This window comes from Pinus tabuliformis, chromosome Q (assembly GCF_031772625.1).
Source record: "Pinus tabuliformis cultivar Carrire ecotype Pingquan chromosome Q, CPIR1, whole genome shotgun sequence".
Taxonomy (NCBI): domain Eukaryota; kingdom Viridiplantae; phylum Streptophyta; class Pinopsida; order Pinales; family Pinaceae; genus Pinus; species Pinus tabuliformis.
The window spans coordinates 653,798,366-653,820,863 of record NC_142296.1 but is presented as its reverse complement, the minus strand read 5'-3'; the positions used below and the strand labels follow the sequence as shown (position 1 = coordinate 653,820,863).

The 22,498-nt window shown below is 40.3% G+C and overlaps 1 pseudogene; it reads left to right on the top strand.

Moving 5' to 3' along the window:
* Window positions 1-3,367: 3,367 nt before the first annotated feature.
* Window positions 3,368-4,132, top strand: LOC149221199 (peptidyl-prolyl cis-trans isomerase CYP40 pseudogene; annotated as a pseudogene).
* The last annotated feature ends 18,366 nt before the right edge of the window (window positions 4,133-22,498 follow it).

Sequence of the window (22,498 nt, the reverse complement as noted above, 5' to 3'; positions counted from 1 at the left end):
TGCCGGGAGCCTGATGATTACTTATTCCCGAAATTATGAAGCTGAACTTCTGAAGGTAGAAAGAGCTCAGACATCTTTTTGAGGCTGCAAAACTACCTTGGCGACTCCACACATCAAATAACAAATTGTAAGGTGACTCCACTGCTAGAAGACCAGTAGCTTGATGAAGTTTCAAGATGGATTCTACTGCAAGAATGAATGCCAGGTATGCTCCTATGAATCGGTCTCATATCCCTGGTTTTCCAAATCCTATGCCAAAGGTTGATTGGTTAGATGATCTTCCAATATTCAAAGATGAAAAGAAGGACAATGCTGCTCTTCATTTGGTTAGGTTTCATATGCATGTACGCAGTCTTAAGGTTCATTTCCCTGAGGATTGTCTCATGAGGATGTTTATGGCCACTTTAGAAGGAAAAGCATGGTCTTGGTATAAAAGTTTGGAGAATGGTTCATTATCTTCTCTTGCTGATTTCCATGATGAATTCTGTGAAATGTATAAAGAAGGTTATCCTTCCTTATTGATGCTTAAAGATTGCTGTAGACATTCTTTAAGTCTTATTAAGTATTTAGAGGATGGTTATGATGATGATGAATTCACGGATGAAGAAATTTTAGAGGCTCTCCATAACAATGCATTTCAGCACCAAGGAGAAAGTATATCATCCCATGAAACGCAGCATGAGGAGCAGCAGGGGTTCACTTGTGAAAACCATGTTTCATCCCTTGATATGAATGAAGAGATGCAGCAGTATTCTGAAGATGAAATTGATTGCACACAGCAAGAAGAAGTGCTGGAAGACAGCTTCTACGACCCTCAGGCAGAGGAAAAGCTTGTTCAATTTTGTAATTCCTTGCAGCAGCTTACTCCAAATAATAATCATAATAGTGAGGAAAATTCCATTGTTTGTTGGAATGATTCAGAAAAGCAGTTGGATAGCTTGTCAAATAGAAAAGTGGATAGCACATCAAAGGGGTCTTGTGTGGTTGAGAATCAGTGGCCTGAAAATGAAGAGTGTTATCATGATCATTATTTTCAGCAGCTTTCTATGGCAGAACATAAGGAGACAATGCTGGTTCCTTTCTCTTTCACAATTGAGGAACTTAACACTGTTGTTGAAGATCAGTTTGCACAGCCGGAAAGGTACAAGAAAAATCAAGCTGATCATGTATTCTGGGATCCTGTAGCTGACTACATGGAAGAGTTTTACCCTCAAGTTTTTCAGTCTTTCTATAAAGATCAGAGGCATTTTCAGTGGCAGGGTTCATCACACTATCACATTGACTCTGAATTCCGATGCAGTCAGAGACAATTTCAGTGGCAGCGGTCATCACACTATCAGATTGCCTCTGAACTCCAATGCAGTCAAAGAAATCAAATATCAGATAAAACAGAGGATTGGCTACATTGGAAATTTCATATTGATTGAGCAGAAAGAAGTTGAAATTGTTAGGGTAGGTAGGTAGAGGTAAATGCAAATAAGCTCAAGGTCAACTGAGCATTTTTCAGTAGAAGTAGTTTTCTTTCTCCTACAGTCATGCTTGTCAAGCAAATTTCTGTTTGTCATAAATGGATAAGGCACTGGACCTGCGAGTTCTTAGTGTACCACAAGGGCACACTATCCCAAGTGGAGCCACTGTTATCACTGAAAATTCTGTTGCCAAAAATTTTTAGCCTAGCTTAAAGACAGGGTGTTTTCGCAGCGCATGAATTTTTTAGCAGTTTCGCAGCGCTACCTGTTTGAGTGATTTCGTAGCGTGCTACGAAATTGGGGATTTGTTCAAACAATAAATCAGGTCATCACTCTGGATCATTTGTGAGGTATTTTCCAATTTACTTTCACCTGATGATAAGGTTCTTGCCCGAATGGTGCTTACTACTATTGATACTGCAGTGTTTAGAGCCATACAAGAGCCTTTTGGTCCATCACATTCAGTTGTTCAGTTGCAGCCCATTAAGATTAATCTTCAAGAGGAATCATGTTTAAGAATTACTTCTTTTGTGGCTGATGGCATTGTGGTAAATCCTGGTGAGGCTTTACCTGATACTTCGGTGAACACCCTCTACTTCAGTCTCAAGGAGATTGACCCTACAATTCCGGTAGATGCAGTGAAGCTAGAACGAGACATTTGCAAAATTGTTGATAACTGTTCACATGCAACAAGAACTTTCAAAATGTGAAACACAGAGGTTGCTAAGCCTTATACTTTACAAAGTAGTTGATCCCTCAAGACAAATAAGAGATGATGCCTTGCAAATGTTTGAGACCCTGTCTATTAGAGAGTGGGCAGAAGAAGTTGAAAGCGCAGGTCGATATCGGGCAGCAGTTGTTGGCAGTCTTCCAGATTCCTATCAACAGTTCCAATATCAACTCTCTGCAAAGCTAGCAAAGGGGTATAAAAGTTGCGAGGGATCTTGGATCTAAAGAAGGATCATGTCATGCTTGCTGGAGCGCTTGCTAGTCATATTGACTTTGGAACGCAGATTGAAATCATTAGCGGTGCTAATGCAAGTTCTGCACAGCCTCGTTTTTATTTCTTACTTTGCATCTAGTACTTATCCGATTTCCTAAAAGAAAATAAAGGGTTTCCTAGTGATCAAACTCCAATACAAGAGGGTGGAGAGTCAAGTTTCTGCATTGAGGATTGAACGACAGCAACGTGCACACATGGCACGCATCCGAGCAGGGTAATGAACACATGGCAGCATACATCCTAATACATCTAGCAGATCACACTCTTTTCTATATGAGAAATTAGGCTTTCAATAAGTCTACAGAACTTGTTTTGTTGTGATTCTAATTGTCTTCACCGTCCAAATGTCATCGACGAAGACAATCCCAATTGAAATCCAGTAAGAATCGTTTTGAATGGATGGAATTTGCATATATCAGATGTTAACATTGCACAGTCCTGTTGTAGTAGGAGCGTTCAAGGCCGCTCAATCCATTTCATGCATATCACTCTCACTCTACAGTTGATGGAGGTTTCGAGGTTATGACATAAGCTATTCTATTTACTCCACGAACACTGTTGCAAATCTACGCAGAAACCTCTGCAAGGAACTTAGGATCAAACTGATACCAATCTGCGGTCATTCCATCCTCGCAATGTTGCGACAATCCAACTGGAATTGAAAATAGACTTCACAGAAGAGATCAAGAAATTAGGGCTCAACCGAGACTCTAGAGCGTTCACGGGCTTGAATCACTGTTTTGAGCATCAGTTGGAATTCTTTCTGGCACTTCGTTTGGAAGTTTTCTTCACTGCATTCGATTTCTTTGTTCGTTGTGATCGCAGCAGATGCAGGAGAAGGGGCATGTCATAGATCAGCAGAGTCTCGAGGAACTTGTCGAGGATATGACCAAATTTCAGGGCTTTGTGCACAGGAGAAAAGGGCATTGGCCCTCATACTGGCGCCCCCCTGCATTACAAGGGGCTTCCTTTCCATAGAGTTATCAAAGGTTTTATGATACAAGGTGGAGACATCTCAGCTCAAAATGGTACAGAGGGTGAATCAATATATGGATTAAAGTTTGATGATGAAATCTTTCAACTGAAAAATGAGCGCAGAGGAATGTTGTCAATGGCAAACTCTGGACCTAATACAAATGGCTCTCAATTTTTCATCACAAAAACAAGGATCTCCCATCTCGATGGAAAGCATGTTGTCTTTGGGAAGGTAATTAAAGGCATGGGAGTTGTGCGTGGCATTGAGCATACTCCCACAGAAGGTAGTGACCACCCTTCTCTAGATGTTGTAATTTCAGATTGTGGGGAGATCCCAGAAGGATCAGATGATGGAATAGCTAATTTCTTCAAAGATGGAGATTTGTATCCAGACTGGCCAGCTGATCTTGATGAGAAATCTGCAGAAATTTCATGGTGGAGGAATACAGTAGATTCTGCGAAATGTTTTGGGAATGAAAATTACAAGAAAGGGGATTATAAGATGGCTTTAAGAAAATACAGAAAGGCATTGCGCTATCTTGACATTTGCTGGGAGAAAGAAGAAATTGATGAAGAGAAGAGCAATCATTTAAGGAAGACCAAGTTGCAGATATTTACGAATAATTCTGCTTGTAAATTAAAATTAGGAGATTACAAAGAACAGATCTATGAAGACAGAAAATGAAGACAGTACAGAGTGTGGCTGTGAGACTGCACTAAAGGAAGAATAGATGAATCCTAAAGAAAGGTTGAGGCTATTAACCATGCTCATTTACAGGTTGTTCTCATAACCTTGTCCAAAGCATCAACTATGCATAGTGAATTTTTAAAGGCAAGGAAGAAGACTGTGTTTTTGAAATTACACAGCAGTTTCGTAGCGCGCTACGAAACTGCTGTAGGTGGTGATTTTAAACGCAGAACAGCTATGTTGGTGAGATGACCGAGAAATTTGAAAGAGAGACACCTGTCCATCAATACAGCCTACAGCACATCCAGGATGTGGCAGCCCGCTCTTTTTGTTAAAGGATAAAAGCAAGGATAAAGCATACTCCTTTGGATTCGAATATGTTGAGGCAAATCAAAGACCGACAAACAGGAACAGTTTCCTATATTTCAGGGTGTTGGAAACATGTTATATTAAAGGCCAGCAAGCAACTATCGACACCTATCACAGCCAAACTAAGAGAAGCCACTTGTCAAAGAATGAGCCTGTTCTCTCCTTTTTCTCGTAGGAGCACCATCTTGGTTGTAATAAATGCCATTCCAGCATGATGTAGAATTAGAGTTTTAATTGTTTTAGGAGTCCAGCGCTGTCAATTAATAGTCAGCTGTAATTAATAGTTAGTTAAAAGTAAGTAGGTGTCATCATAGGCAGAATCGAGCTCCCCTCATGCTGGAGGAGGAGACTCAAAGTAGTTTAGTTTGTTTTCCTATATATAGTGAAAACTCTGATGTAATTGAGGTTGGAGATTTATGAAAAAACAGAGTTTTTATATTGGCTAATGTAAAAAGACTTTTGACAGTAATAGAAAGATTACTTTTTCTTCCCAAGATTCATCTTGTGTTCAAAGGCTCAGAATATATATGGTTTTGTCTTTATCCTTTCTGTTTTACAGCTCAATAGACATGCAATCACTCTGAATTCACCTAGTGCTCAGACTTCCTGTGTATGTTTATGAGTTGAGGTTCTTTTTGAGAAATGTTCTGAGTGTTTAAACATTATATGCCTTGGCTTCCATGATTGAGTAGTCAATAGTTTACTGCAGAGGTGTTTGACTCCATGAGCCTAATGGAAGAAGTGTTATTTTGTTGTTCCAACCAGCTTATTTTCATGAACTGTTTGAAGAGTTAGCCATCTTTTCTTGTTATTAATTCATATCAAAAATCTGTGAGAGAGCCCTCTCTGACTAAGGAGGCTAAGCCTTAGTCTAAAGCCTGGTTTGAAATAGTTACATGAGATCTTGCTAAGTAGCAGCCCTTAGTACACGATTTTGTGATAACAGAAGGCAACATTGTTGGCTCACGTGAAGATCTCGTCCTTGGTGAAGCCACCCGATGGTGTATGGTTGGGGATGTGTTTTGGTTGGTAAGCCTAGCCACTTCACAACCTCTGCCGAAATGAGGTTCTTTTGGCTCCCGCTATCGACAATGAACTATAGCAGGGAGCCCTTTACCCACATTTGGGAGTGGAAGAGTCGCTCCTCCTCCTCTAGATCTTTGGGTTCCTCCTTCTGGATCTTCGTGGTGGCAATGGTGGCGTTGGACTCCGCATCGATAATCTTCTTCCCTTTGTCATTCCCCTTATCAGGTTCTGACTCAAAGTCAGAACATGCATCTGATTCGAAAGACTTTAGCTCGGCCACCAGTGACTGCTTGGCTCGACACTCACTTGTGTTGTGAGTGGAGCTCTTATGGAACTCACACCACTTTCCCATGTCCTTCTTTGGCTTCGCGATGTTATTCTTTGCTTGTGGCTTTGATGGGTTGTCTTGGCCCACCTTGTGTTGGCTTTGTCCTTTGTTCAGCGGTTTAGGGGTGCCTTTCCCTTGCTTCAGATTCACAGATCCAAAGTCTCGCTTCTTCTGTTTAAAATTTTTCTCGATCTTGACAATATATTGGTATGTCGTGCCGAGCGAGGAGATGTTCAGGAATTCTATTTCATCCTTGATGTACCTGTGAAGGCAGGCGCAATATTTGAGTACCAAATGCTGCTCCAAATCCTTGATACCCAACTTTTTGCAAAGAGTATGGAAAATATTGGTAAACTCCAACACGTCTTGGTCTCTTTCCTGCCGCAGTGTGGTCCACTTTATGTATTGATCCTCATAGCTTCCGACAACGTAGTACTTCTCCTTGATGATAGCCCGGAATGAATTCCAAGTCGGTGTGGCTGAAAACAGAGAGGCTGTGCTTTCATCCTTCTGCTCACAGTAGGTTTCCCACCAATCCTTGATGTGGGGATCAACTTTGAGAAGAGCAAAAGTAATCTTTTCCTGGCCGGAAAAATCATGAACAGAAAAATACCCTTCTAGCATATTTAACCATTTATCTACAACGTCTGCATCTATCTGACCCTCAAATATGGGAATGTCAAAGTTAACTTGTACCTTAAAGGGTGTGGTGCTTCCAGAGTAGCTGCTGGAAGTAGATGTGTCGCCCCTGGGTAGCCACTGAAGGATCTGGGCAAAGTTGTCCATCATCGCGTTCCTTTGTCGCTCGAGGGCTTCTTCGAGCAAGAATTTGATAGGATCTCCTGCCCCCTCGTTTTTCTTTTCATCCGCTATGGGAGGTCGTCAGGATTTGTGAGGCTGGTCTTGCAAAGGTTTGACTAGTTCAAGCCCTAACTCCTTATATCCCGACCTCATTGTGGACATGAAATGAAAAACAGAGAAAGAGCAGACTGCTCTGATACCACTGATATGGATTTAAATAGGAACGCAACAAATTACAGTGATAACCATAAACACGGAGATGCAGCAGAAATAACACTTCATTTCATTAATGTAAAATGTTGAAATATGCTTACAAACAAAAATGGAAATAAACTAGCTAGGCCGATGGTAGCTTATCTCTGAGAAGAGATGTGGTGGCTACATGCCTCTGAACTACATTACAATGAGGCTCAAAGGCTTTTTTATTATTGAACAATAAGAGAAAACCCTAAACAACCAAAAACCTAACTCGAGGAGATGTAACACCAAGAGTTTATGGGCCTCATTGGGGTGAGTTGGACAACTAACTTGCCAGGGTCGCGACTTGGTCATATTATCTCCATTTGATGCACATGATAATCCATTGGAAAGATTTCTCCAAGGACTATAATGGAAAGGACAATTTTAGACAGAAAATCGTTGGCGGTAGATTGCCAAAAAAACATAAATGTCATTTAGGGCCTCAAAACGGCCCCAGAATTTTAGGACCTGAAAAACTACTAAAAATAGTAAATTGTGCTACAATTAAGGAAACTAAAAAACTGAAAGAAACAGTGGTGGGGGTCCAAGTGGAATTTTTGGGTGGCCACCAATATCCACTTGGATTAGATTGGCTCAGCTGGTTGACTGCAAAGCATGTGTCTAATCATGTGTTCACAAGATACATGAGTGAACCCACCAACTGTCGATAAACAGTTGCATCCACTTCCTCACCTGACGTGGCATCCTCCTTCCTCTAGTTGGTCATTAGAGGAGTCTCCATGGGTTTGCACATATCCATGTGGAACCTCTGAAGTATCTCGTTGGCATACTTTCCCTGAGAGACAAATAGTTCCCCATCACCTTGCCATACTTCCAATCCGAGGAAGTAGTGCATGAGGCCCATGTCCTTCATTTCAAACTCTCTTGCAAGGTCCTCCTTGCAAGGTCTGATCAAATTCTCATCACCAGTCAAAATCAAATCGTCAACATAAAAAAATAAAATCATCAATTTACCTTCTACCAAAATATGATAGAGGTTTTCATCTGCTTCACTTTTTGTGAAGCCCAAACTGGTGAGATAACTATCAATCTTGGTGTACCAAGCATGGGGTTCTTGCTTGAGACCATACAATGATCACTTGAGTCTACACACATGAGACTCTCGATCAAAAGTCTCAAAGCCATATGGTTGCTCGATATAAACCTCCTCCTCAATAACTCCATTGAGGAATATTGTTTTCATATCCATCTGGTGGATCTTCCACCCCATCTGTGTAGCCAAATTAAGGATTGATTTGATGGATGAGTACCTTGCTACAGGAGAAAAGGTCTCCTCATAGTCAATCCCCTCAACTTGTGATCAGGTGCTTAAAAAATAACTCAAAATTCAAAGTTGTTGGATTAGTGTGGAACCTAAACGACCACTTATTGCTCATCATCCTGAATTCAGCGCAACTCGTTTCGCGCGAAACAGACACCATATGCTCCCAGAATCATGTTTTGTTCACTTTGCTAGACAGACAATTTTTTACAAAATGTGACAGCTCATTCAGCAGTTCATACTGCTGACGTAGCGCTAACTGTGTATGTTGACTTGGTAGGGTTGACTAGTCAACAACCTCCTTCGGCGAATCACGTGATGCCAAGTAGCAGTTTGTCATTGCGTGCATTTGGATGAGTTCTATTCAATGGTTGGTGGCCATCCACAGGTTGCCACGTGGCCTAGCCAGGGGCCACCACATAGCAACCCAAGGGCCACCAAAAATTCATTTAAGGTCTGGGCAGCAGCAGCGGAGGTCGAACCCACAACCTCCAAGCACAAGTCCAAGCCTCCTACCAACACGCCACATGTTTATTTCTTAATATATATGATTGTCGACTCCTATTTAAATGTTAAGTGTTGAGTAATATGGGATAAGGGCCAGCCACGGGGGCTAACCCTTGGACACGCCACCCAACATGACCACCAGCGAAGCGGAGCGGGGGCCAGGCCGACGGGGGTAGGCCATTGGCCTTAGCCTAGGGCACATGGCCGCCATGTGGCCCAAAATTTTGGATTTAAGGCGTTATAGTCCATTTAATGTGTCTAACAATTTTGCCCAGAATTAGGCAAAATCGGTGCTTGGTTAGCAGGATTGGGGGTGAATTTGTAGGATGGTGCTGGATTTCACGGAAATTGAGGTGCGATTAGCAGAAAGACTTGGGGAAGCCATAACTTCTTCAATTTTTTACCAAATCAAGAGTAGAAAGAGGCTAGACAGGCATTTTTGGGCATTCTGGAGCCATTGGAATAGGTTTCAGAGCTATCTGAGCATTGTAAACTGATGTATTCACACTTTTTAGCATAATAGAGAGGGCCAAGCCATTGGAAGTTGGACCAAGGAGATGTAGCCCAAGAGGGGTGAACTCCTTCATCATGTGTTGTTGTGATATTGTTTTGGTGATGTTCATGTCTGTTATATGTTGTTGTTCAGTCATTTGTTTATGTTAATTTGTACATGCAATTTACATAAAAACACTCAAAAACTCATGTAAAACTTGCAATTAACCTCATGAATCCTTAAGCACTTTTACATATTCTGAAGAGGAATTTAGTACAACGAAACTAATTTTCCCATTCAGATCAAGTTTGGTATGAGAGCTCTTGGTTTTCTTTGTGCAAGGAGGATTTAATTGTTTGCAAGTGGATGTGATACTTACAAGGTTGAAGCTCAAGAGAGGAGAAGGGAAGCTGGTTGAAAGTCGTGAAGTTGGGTCAAGGAGAAGGAGTGCAAGGTTTCCACAATCTCCACCACCAATTCTACCTCAAATTGCAGTTGAGGATCTAGTAAGCATGTCACATGAGGGAGAGCTTGCAAATATGGCAAAGGATGAGAAGGTTTTTAGGAAGGCTTTCTTTGACATGACAGAGATGATGAAAGTCCTCTATGAAGAGAGGAATACCAAACTGCAGGGTGAAAGCTCCAAGCCTCTAAAAGGAGAAGTTTCTTTCGGAGGGGGAGGTAATGGAAATAGAGGTAAACCTCCGCCCTCTCCACCATCATCTTCATCTTCATCTTCACAGGCATCTTCACCCTCTTCCACTAATACAACCCTTACTCATACTCATCAGCATACCGCAAAAGGAACTGGTAAAACACCCCTATTAAAACTTGATGTTAAATTTTCACTGCCCATGTATAATGGTGAAGTGAATGCATAGAATCTTCACAGTTAGGTTCGTCAGTTGAAGGTCTATTGCAGAATGCAAAACCTTCAAGATGATGACATAAAGATTCAGCTAGCTTCCTTGAGGCTGGAGGGTGCAACACTAGTATGGTGGAAATCCAAGACACAAGAAGAGATAAAAAAAAACATGGTAAGCTCTCAATTTCTTGGTCTTATTTAATTGCTGCAATTAAAATATAGTTTTACCCTCTAGCATATATGCAGAAAGCCACCATGAATTGGCGAAACTTTAGACATCTTATATGTTAAAACGTGGAAGATTACACCCAAGAATTTAGAAGAAGTTCTCTAATGTTAGGTGTAGCTTTTCAATCACAAGACATGTTGTTGAAGTATATAGGGGGTTTACACAGTTACCTTAGGTATACTATCCTTATGTTTAATCCCAATAATCTAGATGAGGTGTGTCTACAAGCCACTCATCTTGAGGCAAGAGGAAAAAATACTCTAGAAGAGGGTAGTAAAAATCCATTTAAGGGTAAAGAAAAAGAAAAGGGTTTCAAAGGAAAGAAAAATGCATCCATTAAAAAGGAAGGAGAGAAAACAATATGTAAACATTGTTCCAAAGAGGGTCACGATGAAGCTCATTGTTGGAAGCTTCATCTTGAGATGAGGCCTAAGAAACTCAATAACAAAGGAAAAGAAAGGACAACTGCAATCATTCAAGAGGATTTGGGATCCGATTCACGAGATGAAACTAAACTTACAGCCATGGGTATAAAAGCAAAAGAAATTATCCATTGCTAGCACTAGTATATAAAATTGTCACACTAGCACTCCAAATGAAGAAACAAGGATTGAATTATTTCATGTGAGGGTAATCTCAAAACATACAAAAATCGACACACTATTTGATAGTGGGTCTCAAGCCAACTTGATATCTGAAGACTTAGTCAAGAAACTTAATCTTGAAACCATTTTACATCCCAAGCCATATCCATTGGGTTGGATATGCAAGGACACAAACTTACAGGTTACAAGAAAATGTATTCTTCGGTTTGTAATCACAGCAAACTTCATTGATGAAGTTGAATTAGATGTTGTACCGCTTGATATTTCAGGAATTGTTTTGGGTGGTCCTTACCTCTATGATAGAAAAGAAATCTTCTAATGCCATGAAAATAAGTACCACTTGTTCAATGATGGTGTGGAGTATATTGTGAGATCTAATCGCAAGAAACTAAATATTTCATTAGTTAATACACGACAAATGAAAAGACTAGTGAATTCAAGCAAGAATTTAGTGCTTCTTATGATCAAAACCAATAATGATGTTGATTATGAAAAGTTTGATGGTTGTAATTCAAAATTCAAAATTGATTTGGTTGATGTAGTTAACCATGATGATGAGGTGTTTCAAAAAGCAAAGGGATTTCATCCCAAGAGGAGAATCCAACATGAAATTCCATTGCAAGAAAAGTGTATTCTTCCTAACATTGACATACACCAGGTGTCAAGAAGGGAAAGTGCATAAATAACAAAGGAAATCCAAGGGTTGTTGACCAAAGGATCATCCAACCATCTCCTTCACCATGTGGTGCACCTATTGTTTTGGTGCCCAAGAAGAATGGAAATCATTTCATTAAATGGGACTCAAGGAGGGGCTATCATCAAAGTAGAGTTGTTGAAGAAGACATATGGAAGATGACATTCAAAACCAAGTAAGGATTTTTTGAATGGCTTGTTATGATTTTGGGTCTTTTTGATGCTCCTACTACTTTCATGCATATGAATAAAGATGTATTGAAGACATCTCTAGACATGATATTCTACTTAGATGACATTTTCATTTTCAGAAAATTTTATTATGAACATGTCATGTATGAGAGAAAAGTACTTGATGTCGTAAGTCAAGAACATTTGGTATTGAATATGTCAAAGTATGAGTTGTGTAAAACTTCTTTGATGTACTTGGGCCATAATATTGGAGAATGTGAGCTGAAGTTGGACATATCCAAGATTGATGCCATTATGGATTGGTCAACGCTCAAGATAGTCATCTGGATAAGAGGTTTTTTGGGAGCAGTACAATGTTGGAGGAAAAAATTTGTTAATTTTTCTTCTATTATAGCTCCTTTGCATTCATTGGCAGTTGTGCAAAAGGTCTTCTAGTGGGGAGGAAAACAACTAGAGGCATTTGATGCTTTGAGACAAAAGATCAATTCATCCCTTATACTTGCTCTTCTAGACTTGAAAAAGCCATTTGAGTTTCAGGTTGATGTATGCGGCTATGCCATGGGCACAATCCTTATGAAACATGGTAAGACCATTTCATTTCATTCAGAAATTTTCAATGGTGCAGTGATTAAGTTACAGTGATAAAGGCACTTTCATTGGATGGGTTTTCTTCTACTATTCCACTTGATCAAAAGAAATAAGAAAGGTATAAGCGACAAGTTTGTTTATATACTTTCTAGGCCTATTGTTTGTGTAACTACTTTCCTCAAGCATCATTTTGTTTTGCATGAAAGTTATGATCAGCAAAATACATACTTTTAAGAAGTACATTCAAGCTTAAGTCAAAGGAATCAAGTAGAGGAATTTTTTTACCATTTGCATCATAATGTGTTGTATCATCTTGGTAAGAAGGATGTTTCTATTGATGGTAACATGGACAAAGCCAAGGAGTTCATTGAACAACTCCAAATCGTACATCAAACAGTGGAAGATGAACTTGAAAAGAGCAAAGGCAAGTACAAAACAAGGCATGACAAGCATTGTGTATATCGCAAGTTCTAAGTCGGTGATGAAGTTTGGCTTCACATTATCAAAGAGAGGCTCCAAGGAGAAGGTAAAAAGCTAAAACCAATCAGATATGGTCCATTCATAATTCTGGAAAAGATTGGTGACAATGCCTTCAGGGTTGATTTGCCTTCATATATTAAAATTTATGATGTTGTTAATGTGGAAAATTTAAGGTTATATGAGCCTACTTTGATTGAAAATCAAGAGAATGTTCAAATTCCATCCATTAAAGGTTTCTCTCCTAAATACCTTGATGAACTACAACAAGACACCATCCTTGACAGAAGAACAAGGTCTTCAAAATGAGGGAGTGTGGACTACCTTTGAGTGGGGCTCAAAGGAACAAATCCTTCAAAACCCAAATGGATCGAGATTGGAAAGGTAAGGGAACTGTACCCTCAGCTACTAGACAACTAAAAGTGATCTTTTGGGGTCCAAAAGGCTTCCATTGGGGAGGAATGATCAGCTGCACAAAAAATAGCTCAAAATTCAAAGTTGTTGGATCAGTGTGGAACCTAAATGACCGTGTAGTTCTCGTCATCCTGAATCTGGCGCAAATTTTTTCCCGTAAAACGGACATTGTATACTCCCATAATCATGTCCTGTTCGCTTTCCTAAATAGGTGATTTTTTGCAAAATGTGACAACCCAGTCAGCGGTCTATACTACTAACGTGGAAAAGATTGTGTATGCTGACATGGTAGGTTTGACTGGTCAACGGGCTCCTTTAATGAATCATGTGATGCCAAGTGGTAGTTTTTCATTGGGTGCATTTGGATGAATTCTATTGGATGGTTGATGGCCAACCACAGGCTGCCACGTGGCAGCCCGAGGGCCACCAAAAATTCATGTAAGGTCCAAGCAGTATTGGCAGGGGTCGAACCTGTGACCTCCAAGCACAAGTCCAAGCCTCCTACCAACGTGCCACACATTTATTTCTAAATATATATGGTTGTCAGCTCCTATTTAAATGTTAGGTGTTGTGCAATGCGGGATAAGGGCCAACCACGGGGGCCATCCCTTGGACGCACCACCCAACATGACCACTAGCGGGGCGGAGAGGGGGTAGGTCGTTGGCCTTAGCCCTGAGCACGTGGTCCCCATGTGGCCCAAAATTTTGGATTTAAGGCCTTATAGGCCATTTAATGCGTCTAACAATTTTGCCCCAAATTTGGCGAAATCAACGCTCGGTTAGCGGAATTGGGGGTGAATTTGTAGGATGGTGCCAAATTTTGGGGAAATTGAGGTGATATTAGCATAAAGACTTGGGGAAGCCATAACTTCTTCAAGTTTTGACCAGATTAGGAGCAAAAAGAGGTTAGATAAGCATTTTTGGGCATTCTAGAGCCATTGGAATAGGTTTCAGAGCTATCTGAGCATTGAAAAACTAATGTATTCACACTTTTGAGCACAATAGAGAGGGTCAAGCCAGTGGAGGCTGGACCAAGGAGACGTAGCCCAAGCGGGGTGAACTCCTTCATCATGTGTTGTTGTGATATTATTTTGGTGATGTTCATGTGTATTATATGTTGTTGTCCAGTCATTTGTTTATGTTAATTTGTACATGCAATTTACATAAAACACTCAAAAAATCATGTTAAAACTTGCAATTAACCTCATGAATCGTTAAGCACTTTTGCATATTCTGAAGAGGAATTTAGCATAGAAAAAATAGTTTTCCCATTCAGATCAACCTGAGAGTACCCCTTGGCCACAAATTTGTCCTTATACATTTCTATGCTTCTGTCTACTGCCTGCTTCACTTTGAAGATCCATCTCGAACCCACAACTGACTTGTTTGTTGGTCTTGGGACCACTTCCCAAACACTATTATTTACAATGGATTCGTACTCCCCCACCATTGCAGCAACCCATATTGGTTGCTCTATTGCTTCCTCTAAAGAGGATGGCTCGGTCTCTACAAGCTTAGTCATTAGATCCATGTAGCCATTGTACCAATCTGGTGACCTTCTCTGCCTGCACTAATTTGAAGGAGCACCCACATCCTCACTTGCATCCTGCAAAGGTATCTCAAATTCCCTGGTTCTCTTCCTGCCTTCTCTGGATAGTTCTACTTGAGTGGGTATCTCCACTCTTTGCTCCTCAACTCGTGGCCGCTCCACAACATCCTGAGGCTTCTCCTTTGGAACTAAAAGCTCCTCCTCTGATGGGATATGAAGCTCCCTCTCAAGAGAGCACCGTATAGCTTCGTCTTCATCAAATTTTACATCTCGTTGCACAACCGTCATTCTAAGGGATGGAAAGTACACACAGTAGTTGTGGGGAGTTTTTGTGTAACCCACAAATACCCCGAATTATGTTATTAATTCTATCTTCTGCCCTAATTCTTTGGAGACATGGCAGTGAACAGAGGCTCCAAAAATCCTAATGTGTGACACATCCAACTTACTCCCCAAGAAATCCTCCTCCATGTGATCATGCTAAGAATCTGATGAGGACTCATGTTTTGTAAATAGATCGTTGTGTTGCATGCTTCATCCCACAAGTGCATAGGTATACTTTGGTCATGCAACATCGCCCATGTTGCTCCCACAATGCTATGGTTCTTCCTCTCATCCACCCTATTCTATTGTGGGTTGAGGGGTGTTTTCAACTCTTGTTGAATGCCTTCTTTTGCACAAAACTTTTTAAACTCATTTGACACGTACTCACCTCCATTATCGCTCTTCAAAGCCTTCACCTTCTTGTCTATTTCTTTCTCCACTAGTGCCTTGAACTCTAAGAACTTGGAGAAAGTCTCATCCTTCTTCTCCATGAAGAAAATCCAACACTTATGCAAGAAGTCATCAATAAAGATGAAAAAATATTTGTGCCTGGTAGTGGAGGTTGTCGAGAAAGGTCCACAAATATCAAAGTGGATCCTTTCAAGGACTGCATGTGCTCTAGTGTCCTGATCATGGAAAGTGGCTTTTGCGTACTTCCCCAAGGTACACCCTTTGCATGTATCCTACTACTCTAGTGCTCCTTTGGGAAGGCCTGTGGTAATATCTTGCATGATCATCAAGGTGCCATGATGCAAATGGCCAAATATTCTATGCCAAAGTTCATTGACATCGTAGCTCTGCACCTTCTCCACCTTTGTGCTCAATGCAACACAATCCTCCACATCTAGCTTGTATAGGTTCTTCAAATGAACCTCAATCTTCTTCAAATGTCTCATGGCTATGTGTCTCAAGAATGCCTTTCCTTTGTTGAAGATCACATCATAACCACGGTCTTCCAAAACTGCAATGGAGACAAGATTCTTCTTTAGACCTAGAACAAAAATCACATCCTTGAGTCTGAGAGGGGATATCGACTCCCTCTGAAAGGTAGTTGTACCAATTCTGGTCGCATTGTACCTTCCATCATCTCCCATATCGATGTGCATCTGGAGATCCTTCTCCTCCAAATCACTGAAAAAATATCTATTCCCCATCATATGGAAATGGCACTGATGTCTAGGTACCACACGCTTCCCATCACTGTGTTGGCCATGCATGCAATGAGAGTGAAGTCAAGCTCAAACTGTGAAGCCAAGGCTTCACTTACTACTCCTCCTAGGGTCTTCTTACTTATCTTCTTGTGTGTACACTTCGTAGCATAGTGCCCAAATTCATGACAGTGAAAGCACTTGATTCTGGACAAGTCTTTCTTCTTTCCCCCTTGGCTAGATTCTTCTTTGGATTTGGATTTCATCCCTTTCCCTTTCTTTGTCTTTCCATCCAAGGCATAGTTCTCCTCATCATTGCCCTTGGATGACGTCTCATCTCTAATATTCCATTGTATTTCCTCTTGTACCAAGTCATACCATAAGTTCTCCCAACTTGGTAGTTTCTCCCTACCATTTAACGAATCTTGATCGTTATGCTAGCTCTTGTGAAGGCCCAGAAGGGCTAGAGCTTCCAAGTATTCTTAAGTGACATTAACATCGACCCCACGAAGTTAATCATGACACTGCGTAAAATTACTCAAATACTACTGAATTGTGTCATCCTTTTGCATCTTGATACTTCGAACTTTTTCCTTGAGTGATAGCTTCTTGTGGTCACTGCTATTCTCGAACAATTATGTTAGTTCTTTCCACATTGCGAAAATAGTCTTTTTTTCATGGATATTCGAGACAATATGATCCTGTACTCACTCCAATATGATTCTCCTCACCTTGGCCACATCTTTCTTCGACTGAGCAAGATTATGGGCATCATATTCTTGGGGTTTTGTAGCCTATTTCTTGATGTATTCTAGCAGCCCATTGTCATCCAATATTGCCTCCATGTGGTCCTTCCATGAAAAAGAGTTTGAGGTTCCTTCCAAGGCATACTCTAGCCCGAGTCCATTGAAATCCATCTTCTCAGTCTTGAAGAAAACCTACAACATTGATCTTCAAATTCAAACCTCCTGCAATGACAACTTCGAAATCTTTGCTCTACAGTGATTCTGGCTTTGATAACATGTAGAAATTAATGTGTAGATTCAAAATTGCTCATGAAATTTACTAAATCACAAAACTTGACGGTACTCTATTGATTTGCAGAAGTTAATTCACCATATAGAACAAAAATCATAGACATGCGAAAGGAAACATCACACATGCACAAATATTTATCTAGGGGAAAGCAACTGTTCAAAACCCCTTACTATCTATATTACATTAATCAGAGAATAGAGATGAAATACAAGTTCTTTCTCAAGCTTGAGCACACCCTGCAAGTGTATAGTCTATCATTTGCCTTGTTGACTGACTCTAGCCAACACTTAGTTAATTTTGAAGCTCTCCAAGCTCTTATTTCCTTGTGTTGTTCCTTTGGGAAATTTCCCCTATTATTTAGGAATTTCCCACTATTGAATTGTGCAATTCCCTTAGGTCCTTCCTCTGACTACATGCACCACCTGTACACATTGGAATATGCTACAACTGGTAGTACACTGCCTTCGAATCTCCATCTTGTTGACATGGCAAATGTGCGCAATGCCAACAAGGGGAACTAACCTGATCGCAAGCCCCAATTAGACCTGCTTTTGTTTGGAATGGCTAGCTCTGACGGGTTTTAAGGGACCCCGTAAACTGTTTGAACATGTCGAAAGATTGCTTCCAGGAGGAAGACTTCAATTAAATCAACAAAAATAAAACAGTGAACCTCTATGTATTAAATCCTATCTATACTACTTCTAACTACTCTAATCTAGTCATAGCTATCCTAATCTATCTTGTAGAAGCATAATACAAAGTTTTAAACATCATATATATGTTCAGTAGGAGCATGATAAAGAAGATTAAACATCATGTATAGATTCAAGTCCAAATGAATCAATCACTGAATTCACAGCTGGACAAGATTGTATTAAAGCTAAATTGCAATCCAATCACTCATATAGGAATCCACATTCTTATATGAAATTAAACATGCAATTGATGTTTAACTTAGTTTCAAATCAGAGACCATTCAAAAGTTAACCATGAAACTGAATCACATTCAATTTAACAAGACTAATAGTGAATTGAAAGTCATGAATATGCATAAATACAAATCACATTTACATTCATGCCAGCAACAACACTCTAATCCAAAACATATAAAAGAACAATTAAATAAGTCTGAAACTAAAGGCTCCTTCTTCCTCAGAACAATCCTCCTTATTCACAATAAAGCAAAATTGTTCTTCTCGAAAATCAAAAGCCCTTTCTCCTCTTTGGAGGTAATACTTATGCAAACACCCCTAACTCTAGGTCTACCCTGCCTCTTCATCTTCCCACTATTTCAGAAATTCAAATCGGGTACATAGAGATAAGATTGTCAGCATGACCATAGAAAGCATAACGGCCGGATCGATTCCTTTCCTAAAGAAGAGAATAGATGTTGGCAAAAAGGGTGACTGTATGTTGCCTTCCCATAATGAAGACTAGGACAACTCTGCTTAGGGAATGTACAAGCAACACGTGGGGTTTTGACCCAAAACGCTTGCGGCCAGACCCTTAAACACAACACTTCTGAATGCATGGCTCTTTGAATCCCCTCCTGCACCCTTTACTTCTCACCTGTAAGGATAGCTATCATTAGCTTGATGATTGCGAACATTATAACATAAGTATTCACATAGAAAATAACGTTGCACTCATTAACTTTTTAAAAAACCATGGGAGCAAGGGCGAAGAGGATGAACACATAAAACAGAGGCAACACATAATCTCCCACTCAATCCATAGACTTGGCACAGTTCTCGAGGGATTCCTCTAATTGTAATCGGGTATTGGCCCCTTCGCAGGTCACATGACCCATGCCTTCCACCGCCCCGATGTGCAATTACACTATCGGGACTCCACAGGCCTGCCTTTGGCACTAAGACCCCGTTCCTTTGTTATATTGTGAAATTTGAAAAACATGGGAAAAAACAGAAAATTCTGCCCCGATCACTTAGGTTGGACCTCAAACTTTATATATTCAAGCATATAATCATCGTCGGGTCCAGCTCTCGCCTCTCTGCTAACCGCATGACCCCGGGCTCTGCAGATATGCGATATGTGATGAGGCTTCCAGACTCAATATATATATATATATATATATATATATATATATATATATATATATATATATATAGATATCGTGGTTGATAACACCATTGGATCCGGCAGACGGAAGTGAGCTATATGTATATGGGCTTTGGGACAGGGCCGATAGCGATAAGAGATTAGCACCAGACCTGATATATATATGACATGCCTAATAGGATCGGCAGGTCCGGCAGACAGAGGCATGCTGTATATAAATATAAACCTTGGACTTAGGCCGATTGTGATATGCGACAGGCTTTCAGACCCGAAAATATATATATTGTGGTTCATAACGTTGTCACGTCCGGTTCCTTATGGCATGCATTATGCACCCAGATTGAATGCGATAAGCGAAAGAGGGAGGATATATGTATTTTGCGAAGGGTTTCCTTTGTAAAGGGATTATAATGGGACAATGATGCGATGAAGGATTTTGGAAGCTAAACAAACCCTGATGAGCATATGAATGAAGGGCTTAACAAGGTTAAGTGTGAGGGCTTTGTAAAGGAGCTTTCACCATTTGTGAATGGAAGATTTGTCTCTTCATAGAGTTAAAATCACTGGGATGAAAAGGATCATTCAGAGAGATGATAGATCAGACTTATAGGGGACCCATTCAAAATTTGCTATCAGAGCATGTTTTAATAGGGTGGTAGTTGTGGCCACAACAAATGGCGAACTACTGGGTGAACCAATTATCTCTGTTTCCAAATAACCTTCAGATCAATAAAACATCAAGATGTTAAGATAAACTTGAAATGCAAACTATATAGATGGACAAGCATGGGTTCCACTTAAACATTAATTGCTTCAGGAGGGATAGAGACAAATAGCTTCTACTTACTGATATGATTTTGACAGGCATTCTCCAATGGCAGTATTATGGGGTTTATTGACCTTCCTTTACCTATTTCCCACTTTCAAAAATCCCTTTGGGGCCGTCACTGGTCTGTCCATACCTGTTTAGGTGTGTACCTCAGCTCTTTATTGCTCATCAAGCTTGATGTAGACATGTTTATCTTGCACTTTATATGAGAATTTCAGTGCTATATTTTCATTGATTGAATGGGGCGCAGTCATGGATCATGCCATATTTTTAAACCACTTAAGCAAGGTTGGGCTTGTTGTGTCAACCGGTACTCTGAGCCCAGCAACAATCCTTACTCTAACCAGCTTCCCAAACAACCTATCCTTCCAGATTGGCACAAGGACTTGACATTTCATTTCTTTTTAGATAAGTCCTTCCAGTTTTAGGCACAAGGACTAGAGCACAATTAGATTTGCCACAGGGTATGAGACAGTGAGCTTAGCCCATGAAAGGAGGTTTACTTGTGAGTAACAGGTATTGGACCATTTAGTGTGGTGGATGGGACCAATGGAGAATGACTGTAAACCTTACAAGCAAGTATAGGCTAGGTCTGAGTGGGATTTATTTAAATGCAACGTTCCTCCATGCCAGTCCAGCTATAGTTACACATTTTTTGTTTTATAAAGATGCCCCTACATGCTCCAGATATCCAAGTTATCAACAGATCTCACATAGTTCCCAGTAGATGCCAATGAAGGGTTTCGGTTTGCATTCCATTGTTGATTCTCAAGTGCTCATGGGCTAATAGAAAGTTTGTTTGATTTGCAGGGAAATGATGAATTCAGGAATAGTAGAATCATCAGCAAGTTAATGAGGAAGGGAAAGGCCGAGAGTGGTGAATGAGGGCAGATCTGAAAGGTAGAACAAGACTGGAGGACTACAATCAGCTGGCTGAAAAGGAATGTAATTCAAAATAGTAGGAAAATAGACTTGGCAGAAAACAGTAGAAAGAACAGAAATACAACTAAACTAACAACAAAAATGAGACGGATTCTAACCTACTCTGGAAGTAACCACCATTCGGTGGCTACTGGAAGTATCTTTTGAGATGCTCATTATTAACAGGGATTTTTTAGCTTCTCCCTACAAGGTTTTCAATTTACAAGTTTCATGATCAATTTTTACCACAGCTTGGAACGAGCCCAGCCATAAGTGTTGAAACTTCATGTGCCCACCTTTCGTCTTACTCAACTTGCCCCAGTTTAGCACTAGCTTTCCGTTTCCTTGGGGATAATAGTCTGATCCGTGCCTTATGCAGGTTGATTTATTAATAGCACATCTAGTCGATTTTAGAGATGAATGGTAAGGAGCATTATCAAGTATGAGAGCATAAGGGATGCCAGACCTATTGATGATAGGTTTCTCTATAACAGATGTTACTTCGTCCTCATTAACTTTCTGAAGCGGGATGGCTTTGGTCTATCTAGTGAAGTGGTCGGTTACCGTGAATATACACTTCCGCTCCTTTCCATTGATGAACGCATTTTCCAATGCCTTTCCACAATGCGGGAACTCAAAGGTTTGATTGTCACCTTCGAACACTTGCCACTTTGAGAAGTTATCAGGTACGGGCGGTCTGAAAACTAATTCAACATAAAATTTATTCTTCTTCAATCTAAGATTAGGTAATAGTTTTGCAGCCATAGTAGCCATAATATCGGCATCATGGTAATACTTTTGAGGTATGTATATGACATTGAAATAATCGAAATTGTCAATTAAACTCCATACCTCATGTTGGTACCTCACCAGGTGTGGCGGACTGCAGTGTATCTTTTTCTTTACTTGGTCCACCATTATCTGTGGGTCATCAAAAACTTTGAGATTTTTTACATTCCTTTCAATGGCTCTTCTCACGCCTTTCAACAAGCCTTCTTGTTCTATTGTGTTACTGGTGCGCATGCATTCCAACCGACTGGCCATCAGACATTGGTTCCCTAGTGGGTCAATGAAAATTCTCCCAGCACATGCACTTTCAAGACAGTTAGAGTCATCACAGTGGAGTGTCCCAAAAATAAACTCTAATGTAATGCTAAAAGAACTACTTCCTATGCAATTAGTCCTATCATCTACTATAATACAAGGTAATTCATCAGTTGAATTGTGGGGGTGTTTAATTCTTTCTTCTGACTATGCGTTTGTCAAAGCCTCCTTGACTATTTCTGCATGGCATTCTCTGAAACAGGTTTCCGTGGAATAAACATCGAAACTGTAATTCCCAAGGATAGAGTTATAGAAAATTACA